This window comes from Drosophila suzukii, chromosome Y (assembly GCF_043229965.1).
Source record: "Drosophila suzukii chromosome Y, CBGP_Dsuzu_IsoJpt1.0, whole genome shotgun sequence".
NCBI lineage: Eukaryota > Metazoa > Arthropoda > Insecta > Diptera > Drosophilidae > Drosophila > Drosophila suzukii.
Genome location: NC_092085.1, coordinates 8,868,843 through 8,878,058, shown reverse-complemented (window position 1 = coordinate 8,878,058; position 9,216 = coordinate 8,868,843). Strand labels below are relative to the sequence as shown.

The window sequence follows — 9,216 nt, the reverse complement described above, 5'->3', positions numbered from 1 at the left end:
TGTCCTAGCCTTCGAATCCTTGTGATTCCCGCGGCGCTCCCTCGTTGCTCCCTCGATGCTCCCTCGACGCTCTTAACTCCCTTGAGTTTCCACAGCGCTGGTCATCCTCCTCGTAGCAACTATAAATCTCCCGCGCCGATATTTCCCGTGTTTCCACTGGGACATCGATAATCATGGGCTATCGATCCCTGGCTCGCTGCTCGTTGCTGCGTCTCACTCCTTTCCATGTTTCCTCCGCCTGGTCACACCATTCGTGCGTGATCGAATGTCCAACGCGAAGAGGAAGCAGATGCCACAGGTGTGACGAAAAAGCTGGAAAACCCGAAGACCCAGGCGGAGCACGTTGAAAAAGAAGCAGAAGAGCGGGGAAATGGGGAGGAGCAGCCGTTGACCACCAATGGAAGCAGCGGAAGTAGCAAGGAGTCGCCAGAGGAAACTGCTGCAGGCGCAGTGGAACCTCCTTTATCGGACAACCACGAGGAGGCCGAAATAACCGATAAAGACGATGATGACGAGCCGCCTGCCAAGGAGAGTGAGAAACGCGGCGCCGCCCAGAGCAGTCCATCCAAAGAGTCCAACCGCCAACGCAGCCACAGTCAGGATGACAAGCGACGTCGGCCAAGATCCTCTAGTAGGAGTCCCTCGCCCCGCAGCCGTCGTCGTAATCGCTCGAGGAGCGGGAACAGTAGGACCCGAAGCCGCAGTATCAGTCCCATCCGCCGTAGGTCAAATTCCTTGGAGAGACGACGCCTGGAGCGCCAGAGGCGTCATGAGGAGCGCGATAAACGAGATGAGGCAAGAGCTAAAGAGCGGGAAAAGCGCCATCAAAAGCGTGATAAATCCACCAGCAGGCGTAGAGATGATTCCAAGGAAAGGAAAAGGTCCACCAGCAGGCGTAGAGAGGATTCAAAAGAAAAAAAGAGGTCTACAGATTGCAAGCGAGACCGTTCCACCTCCAGTCCAGGATAGAAATCATCCAAAACTGCTCGCCATCCAGAACCCACTAATGCTGATAATGAAACAGTTACCGAACATGCTGCCAAGATAACAGAGCGTCAAAGGAAAACAGTAGATGTTTTAACCTCTAGAACAGGAGGAGCCTATATTCCACCAGCGTTTGATGCAGTCACAGATCACGGATAAAGCATCTGCTGCCTATCAGAGAATCGCTTGGGAGGCCCTCAAGAAATCCGTTCATGGTTACATCAACAAAGTGTACGTAACAAATATAGCAATAATCACCAGGGAGCTTTTGAGAGAGAATATCGTCAGGGGAAGGAGTTTACTCAGCAGGAGTATTATCCAAGCCCAGGCTGCTTCGCCCACATTTACCCATGTCTTCGCCGCTCTGGTGAGCATTATAAACTCAAAGTTTCCGAATATTGGAGAGCTCCTCCTCAAACGTCTCGTCATCCAATTTCGTAGGGCGTTCCGCCGAAATGAGCTAGTGAGATGGCTCTGAGGGCGCCGAGCTGAAGGCTACCGAACGGGTCGCAGGTTGCGGATAGCGAGCGCCCTGGTTCTCCAGGGTAGCTACGAATAAGCGTGGAAGTTGGACACGGCCCGGCTACCGCCAAGCCCCCAACACGAAGCGCAAATAAGTAGCCCCGGACAGTCAGCGGGTATCTGCGCCGTAGCAGTACCGACGTCGCGCTTGTGCTGCCGCCTCCGACAAATAGCTCACACACACCCCTTCCCACACTCTTTGAACCTACCTCTTTCCCACCCACACAACTCATCTCACCCCGGGCTGGACTAAGGTGTCACTCGTACCGTGCCGAGAGTCAATCTGGCTGGGAGCCCGAGTCATCAAATAACTCAGTCTCAAACGGTGAGCTCAGGCAAGTGGCGACCGCCTGTTCTAAGTCAGCCTTACCCGGGTACGGCGGATCTCTGCCCGGGTGGACCTGTCCTTTAACATGGAGAACTTAAAAAATACTAAACAAAAAGACTGCACAAGACGAGAGCCCGACACTCTTATAAAGTCGGAAGTCGTAACCAACGACGAAAGAAAGAGCAAGATCACGGCTCTGACTACCCCAGTCCACGTGACGTCTACCCCTGCCAAGGCCAGCGAACAACGCAGCCGGCTAAGCCCAACTCGCCATAGCGACAAGCCCAAGCCTCCCACCAGCGTAGGTGTGGCTAACCAGCCACTCCAACCTGAGGGGAGCGCCAAAGCCGGTCTCGTGGTGAGTACCAGGGCAAAGGAGTTTAAGAGGGTACCACCTAACCAGGCAGGACCTCTTGAAAGAAAGAAGGCTTCTAGGATCCTCAAACGGCAGGCCACCAATCCGATACGTGAGGATCAGACTTCGAAATTGGATTACCAGAAAATCCAAGAGGACATAGCCTGGGCGAAGGCAGTTATCCCAGATTTCGACATCGCTATGACTACCAGCAACAAGCGAGAGAGGTCGATGGAGTCAGCTCAACCAGCGAGCAAGAAGGCCAAAGTAACCAACCGCGGCACATAGTCGACATCCTTTGCGAAAGTGGTAAAGGATCGGAAGATCATTGGAGTCATCGACCAGAGCGATGAAGGCGGAAGGATCCCAAGAAACCATTGGGGTCTGGTTAGACGGGCCCTTGCGACAGTGGCCTTGAAAGTGCTGGACGAAAACCCAGGACCGCCACCCGATTGCACAGATGCAGGGTTGTACCAGGGCAACGTAAAGTTGATCGCCTGCGAAGACGAGAGATCGGCAGCACTCTACAAGGCTGCAATTGACAAAGTCGGCGAGGTCTACCCCGGGGCCAAGCTGGCAGTTTGTGAGGCTGCAGACATCCCGTCTCGACCGAGAGCGAGGGTGTGGCTGCCGTCGGAACCATCGGAACCAAAGGCTATACTCAGCCTGCTGACCAGGTTCAACCCAAAACTTCCAACAGACGGTTGGAAGGTGGTCAAGGTGGAGAAAACCGAGCGAGTCACCATGAGCGTGGTTATCCTCCTAAACCAGGCCTGCTTGGAACCCCTCGCAGCCCAACAGCACAGAGTGAACTACGGGTTCGACAAGGTGCAGCTTCGTATTTATGACACCGATAAAATAGCGGCAGACAACCTGGCTGCCTGTGCGTCGTACGAACCCCCGAGCGACGACGAACCAGATCACGAGGTGGCCACCCTCACCGGCTACGTGTCAACCGACTCGGAGCTGACGGAGAGCCTGAAACAGCTGTGCACCCAGGACACAACCCGACCAGGGCGCTCTGTCCTCCAGGACATAGCGGAGGAAGCGGAGGGTACCCAGCCCGACCCCAGTCCCAAAGATGGTGCAGTTTCTGCAAATTAATCTGCACCACAGCAAGGCAGCATCCGCTGCCCTCCTCACCCGCCTGGCAACAGGCAACATAGACGTAGTCCTCATTCAAGAGCCATGGATTGTTGGTAACAACATCTGTGGCTTATCAACCCCCCTATACAAGATATTTTACACCAAGGACAAGGGTAAAACCAGAACCTGCATTCTTACAAAAACACACTTTAACACATTTCTTATTCCACAGTTTAGCGAAGGCGACCTTACCACGGTCAGACGGTCAGACTGGAGCTAAACGAACACACCCATCACACCATAGCATCATTCTATCTGGCTCACGACCACGAAGGGCCACTACCAAACACCACTACACAACAACTCATACGCACTCACTCATCTAAGGAACTCATCCTGGGTGGGGACGCTAACTCTCACCACACACAATGGGGAAGTACAAACACCAACGAAAGGGGTGAATTACTCTACGACTATCTCCTTCAATCAAATCTATTCATCTGCAACAAAGGTAATGACCCAACTTTCATCACTAGAAATAGGAGGGAAGTACTAGACATTACTCTAATATCTGATCCCCTACTTAACCCAACTAGAAGCGTGGAAGGTGGGGATCGAACACTCATTCTCAGACCACCGTTACATAGAATTTACAATAAGTCTAGACCATCCTCCCGCCGAGAACATCACTAATCTAAGATTAACCAACTGGGGATACTACAAAAATCTCCTCAACAGGAACCTACTCGCTCCCCCGACACGCATACGCAACCGTCAAGAATTAGATAACCTAGTTAACACTTTTACTGATATCTGCGGTGAGGCCTTAAAAAGGGCTTGCCCAAGTAGAACAGTCAAAACAAAGCACAAACCCCCATGGTGGAACCCAACCCTGGCGAACCTTAAAAGAGAGTGTAGAACTTACTTCAACAAAGCTAAATATAACAATAGCGAATCCTCCTGGAATCTATATCATTCAAAACTAAGCCTATACAAAAAGGAAATAAGAATATCAAAACGAAGAGCCTGGGCTAACTTCTGCATAGAATCTACTGCGGAGGCATCCAGACTCAGAAGAATTCTAGCTAAAGCTCCAGCTACCATTGGCTATCTTAAAAACAATGCTGGTGGCTGGACGGAAAACAGTCAGGAAACCCTTGAACTACTGTTAGACACACACTTCCCTAACAATACCCAGGTAGTGGAGGACCTCCACATAGAGGTGAATCTAGACGACCAGAGTATTGCCAACATTTCAAACCCTGACCGCATTCAGTGGGCTGTTAACTCTTTTAAGCCCTTCAAATCACCTGGCCCAGATGGGTTCTTTCCGGCCCAGCTACAACGGACATTAGATATGTCCCTTCCCTGGCTGACAGCCATCTTCCACGGCTGCCTTGCTCTAAACCATATTCCAACAAGGTGGCTGGACGTTAAGGTAATTTTTATACCGAAAGCCGGCAAGCCCTCCCACACCAACCCAAAGGACTTCCGCCCGATCAGTCTCTCTTCCTTCTTGTTGAAGACCCTGGAAAGGCTAATTGACACCCATATCAGACTAACCATCGACCATAGCCTACTCTCTGACGCACAGCATGCGTACCGTAAGGGAAGATCAACCGATACCGCCCTCCACTCTCTAGTGTACAGTATAGAACGAGGCTTCCACAATAAGGAATACTCTCTTGCAGCGTTTCTAGACATAGAAGGCGCCTTCAACAACGTCACCCCAACGGCGATCACTGGTGCTCTGACTGAACTGGGCATTGAGCGGCCCATAGTGGGACTCATACACACCATGCTAACCAGCAGGGTAGTGCACTCCACTATGGGATCTGCCATCTCGACCAGGAATGTCAGTAGAGGAACCCCACAAGGGGGCGTACTCTCACCTCTTCTATGGGTTTTGGTGGTCAACAAACTGCTATCACTTCTAGAAGAGGCGGGCACAAAAGTGGTAGCCTACGCGGATGACGTGGTTATCCTACTGCAGGGCAAATTCCCGCAAACCCTTTGTAATCTAATGGAGACAGCCCTATCCACCCTTTCCCGGTGGACGGCTGGCTGTGGACTGGGAGTTAACCCGGAAAAGAACGAACTAGTTCTCTTTACAAGGAAGTACAAGGTACCAATTCTAGTTCCCCCAAAACTACACCAAACGCGTCTAACCTTTAGCAACCAAGCAAAGTACCTAGGTGTCATCCTTGACAAAAAGCTCCTCTGGACTGATAACATCCTAGATCGCACACGCAAAGCGGCCATAGCCCTCTTCGCTTGTAAAAAAGCCATAGGGAGGAAGTGGGGTTTCTGCCCCATGATAGTTCACTGGCTATATACTGCAATAGTCAGGCCCATTCTCCTCTACGGAAACATCGTTTGGTGGCCTTCTCTAGATAAGAACTGCAACCTCCGGATCCTTCACAAGATCCAAAGGAGCGCAGAGCTCTGCATCAGTGGGGCGCTGCGCACTACCGCCACCGAGGCACTAAACACAATTCTCGATCTCCAACCCCTGGACCTACTTGCCAAAAGCTGGGCATCTGCAACAGCGCTGAGGCTCCGTGAAGCAGCGGCATGGACAACGGGCTCCACGGGTCACTCCATTATCCTATCAAAACATTCACCCCTACCACGTTATACAGACTACGTCCCACCCATAGTCAACTTCGAAAGAAGATACAAAATTCATATACCCACCCGTTCAGACTGGGACAACCTCCCACATCAATTCGTAAACGCCGTCAACATATACACTGACGGCTCCAAGTTTAACTCCCAAACAGGTGGGGGAGTCTTCTCCCCCGAACTAGACATAAAAGTCTCATTCCGCCTACCAGACCACTGTAGTGTTTTCCAAGCGGAAGTGATGGCAATTTAGGAAGCCACTACCCACCTGAACACGTCTGTACATAAAGACAGTGATATCTTCATATTCTCGGATAGTCAAGCTGCCCTCAGGGCCCTCGACTCCTACACAACGAGCTCAAAAACAATCTCTGAATGCCGCAAATCTCTTAACGAGATGGCCACTCATCTGAGAATCAACCTCATCTGGGTGCCTGGGCACCGCAACATTGAGGGTAACTGCATAGCAGACGAGCTGGCAAGACAGGGGACAACCGCAGATATCCTTCGTGATAAGGACACGGTAGGGATGCCCATGGCTACCTGCAAGCTCCATCTCAGGCAGAGATTGTATACTCTTTCCAACAACCGTTGGAACTCAATCTCAACATGCCACAATTCTAGACTCACATGGCCAAACTATAACACGAAAAGAACAAAAACTCTCCTACAATGTAGCAGGGAGGACGTCTCCACTCTCCTAAATGCCCTCACGGGCCACTGTCTTATAGGGACTCATGCGATAAGGCTGGGTCTAAGTAACCACGACTTCTGCCGCAGCTGCAAAGAGATAGACGAAGAGGAGAGCATCGAACACCTCCTATGCTTCTGCCCAGCGCATAACCTAAAGCGCTTTCAAACCCTAGGTAGCTACACACTTCCGAACCTTGCGGCCATTCAGGACGTAAGCATTCAAAAACTACTATGTTTCTTAAGAAGAACAGAATACTTCGCGAAGGCAGAAAACCCATGCGCTAGGGAAACGGATCTTTCAGAGATCATGTGGTATCACAAGGGGCCCATTGTGGCCTAAGTGTGGGGACTAATATTTAGTCTCCAACCACTCCTACCTAACCTAACCTCCGCCGAAATGATAAGTTGGTTTGCATGTCGTCCACTAGATTCATTGGTCATCTGGTCAACCAACGTGTGGCCCATGAAATTCTGGCCCTAGAGATCCTCACCCTGCTGGTGGAAACTCCTACGGATGATTCAGTGGAGGTGGCCATCAGTTTTCTGAAGGAGTGCGGAATGAAACTGACTGAGGTTTCGTCCAAAGGCATTGGAGCCATCTTCGAGATGCTTAGAAACATCCTGCATGAGGGAAAATTGGACAAGCGAGTGCAGTACACCTGTTCCAGGTGCGAAAGGATGGCTTTAAGGACCATCAGTCCAGTAGTTCGGGGTCAGGTTCCGGATCGGGCTCGGATAGCGATTCGGATGCAGAATCTGGATCCGATGCGGAAAAGAAAACCGAGGGTGGCGACATAATCGACAACACCGAGACCAATCCGATTGCCCTGCGACGCACAATTTACTTAACAATTAACTCTAGTTTAGATTACGAGGAGTGTGCCCACAAACTGATGAAGATCCAATTGAAACCCGGACAAGAAATAGAACTCTGCCACATGTCCCTCGATTGCTGTGCGGAACAGAGAACATATGAAAAGTTCTATGGACTGCTGGCCCAGCGGTTCTGCAACATTAACAAGATCTATATACCCCCCTTTGAGGAGATCTTTAAGGACACCTATCAAACCACCCACAGATTGGACACGAATCGTTTGAGAAACGTCATCTCCTATTTACAGATGCCATTAGTTGGGATGTGCTGGAGTGCATCCAACTGAACGAGGATGACACAACGTCATCGAGCAGGATCTTTATAAAATCCTATTTCAGAAGCTAGCTGAGTACATGGGCTTGGGCAAACTAAATGCAAAGCTCAAGGACGAAGTATTGGTTGAAAGCCTGGCTGGCTTGTTCCCCAAGGATAATCCAAGAAACACACGCTTCTCCATTAATTGCTTCACCTCCATTAGTTTTGGTGGTCTGACCGATGATTTGAGAAGATTCTTGAAAACTGCACCCAAGGCTGTTCCCGCAATAAATGCTGATGGGTCTGCTCCCGCTGGAAATTCCAAGATAACCCCACCGTCGTCGTCCTCTTCATCATCATCCTCCTCGGAAACTAGCAGCGATGACTCCAGTGAAGACGATTCCAGTTCCGAATCTTCTAGGGAATCTTCAGGCTCCGATTCCAGCTCAGAGCCCAAGAAGAAACGCAAACGCAAGGACAAAGACAAAAAGTCAAAGAAAGTCAGTAAGGAGAAAACTAAGAAGGGCAAGAACAAAAAGGCAGAAAAGAAAAAGACGGCGGATAAGGAAAGGGAGAAAGAAAAACAAAAATCTGAGAAGTAAAAGAAATTGGAAAAAGAGAAACAAAGGGAAAGGCAAAAGGAACGAGAGAAGGAACAGGAGAAGGATAAAAAGCGCGAGAAAGAGAAAGAAAAGAAGGCAGCGAAAAAGAAATCAAAACGCAAGCGGAAACGCCAGGAGAGCTCAAGTTCCAGCAGCAGCGAAGAAAGCGAAAAGTCGTCGTCTGAATCCTCTTCATCGAATTCTTTCAGCGAAGAAAGCGACGCTGAGCCTAAGGCAAAGATCAAGCGCCAGGTGCAGATCCAAAAAAACAACAAATTTCGGGGACAACCGCAAGACAGTGATGAATTCAACCTGGAAGGTCCTGAATCTAGAGAACGCAATCGCAATCAGTCGAATGGCAACGGCCAGAGACAAAGAAAAACCCACTAAGCTGATAAACAAAAATAAATGTACAAAATGCAACTGTCAAATAGTTATATACGCTTTACTATACCGTATATTCACGAATTTTAGGCATTTGTTCAGATGAGGTATAATTAACAATTGGAAAAAATTTATACATTTGTACAGATAAAAAAGTTTTGCGCGATTTTCATTTTTCTTATATTGACAGCAGCTTTGTACTTAGGATAAACGAAAAATTGTAATATTTTGTCAAACCAATTTAATAAATTTAAAAGCATAAATAAAAAAAAAAATGTAGATAAAAAAAAAAATAAAAAAAAAAGATGTAACGAACTGATTTTGTGTGTCTGCTCGCTACGAGATTCGTGCGGCTAGCTCAGAAGATTGTGCGTTCGTCCCACCAAATTTATATGACGTGATTGCCCGTAGATCAGTGAGCAAACAAAGGGTTCAAATGGTAACAGTGGGATTTATTCTCGTGGTATTAGTACAGCGGGTGTGTGGCTGGGATGGCTTCGGTATCTCT

The 9,216-nt window shown here is 49.3% G+C and overlaps 1 pseudogene; it reads left to right on the top strand.

Moving 5' to 3' along the window:
* Window positions 1-264: 264 nt before the first annotated feature.
* LOC139353740 (pre-mRNA-splicing factor CWC22 homolog) lies at window positions 265-8,854 on the top strand (annotated as a pseudogene).
* The last annotated feature ends 362 nt before the right edge of the window (window positions 8,855-9,216 follow it).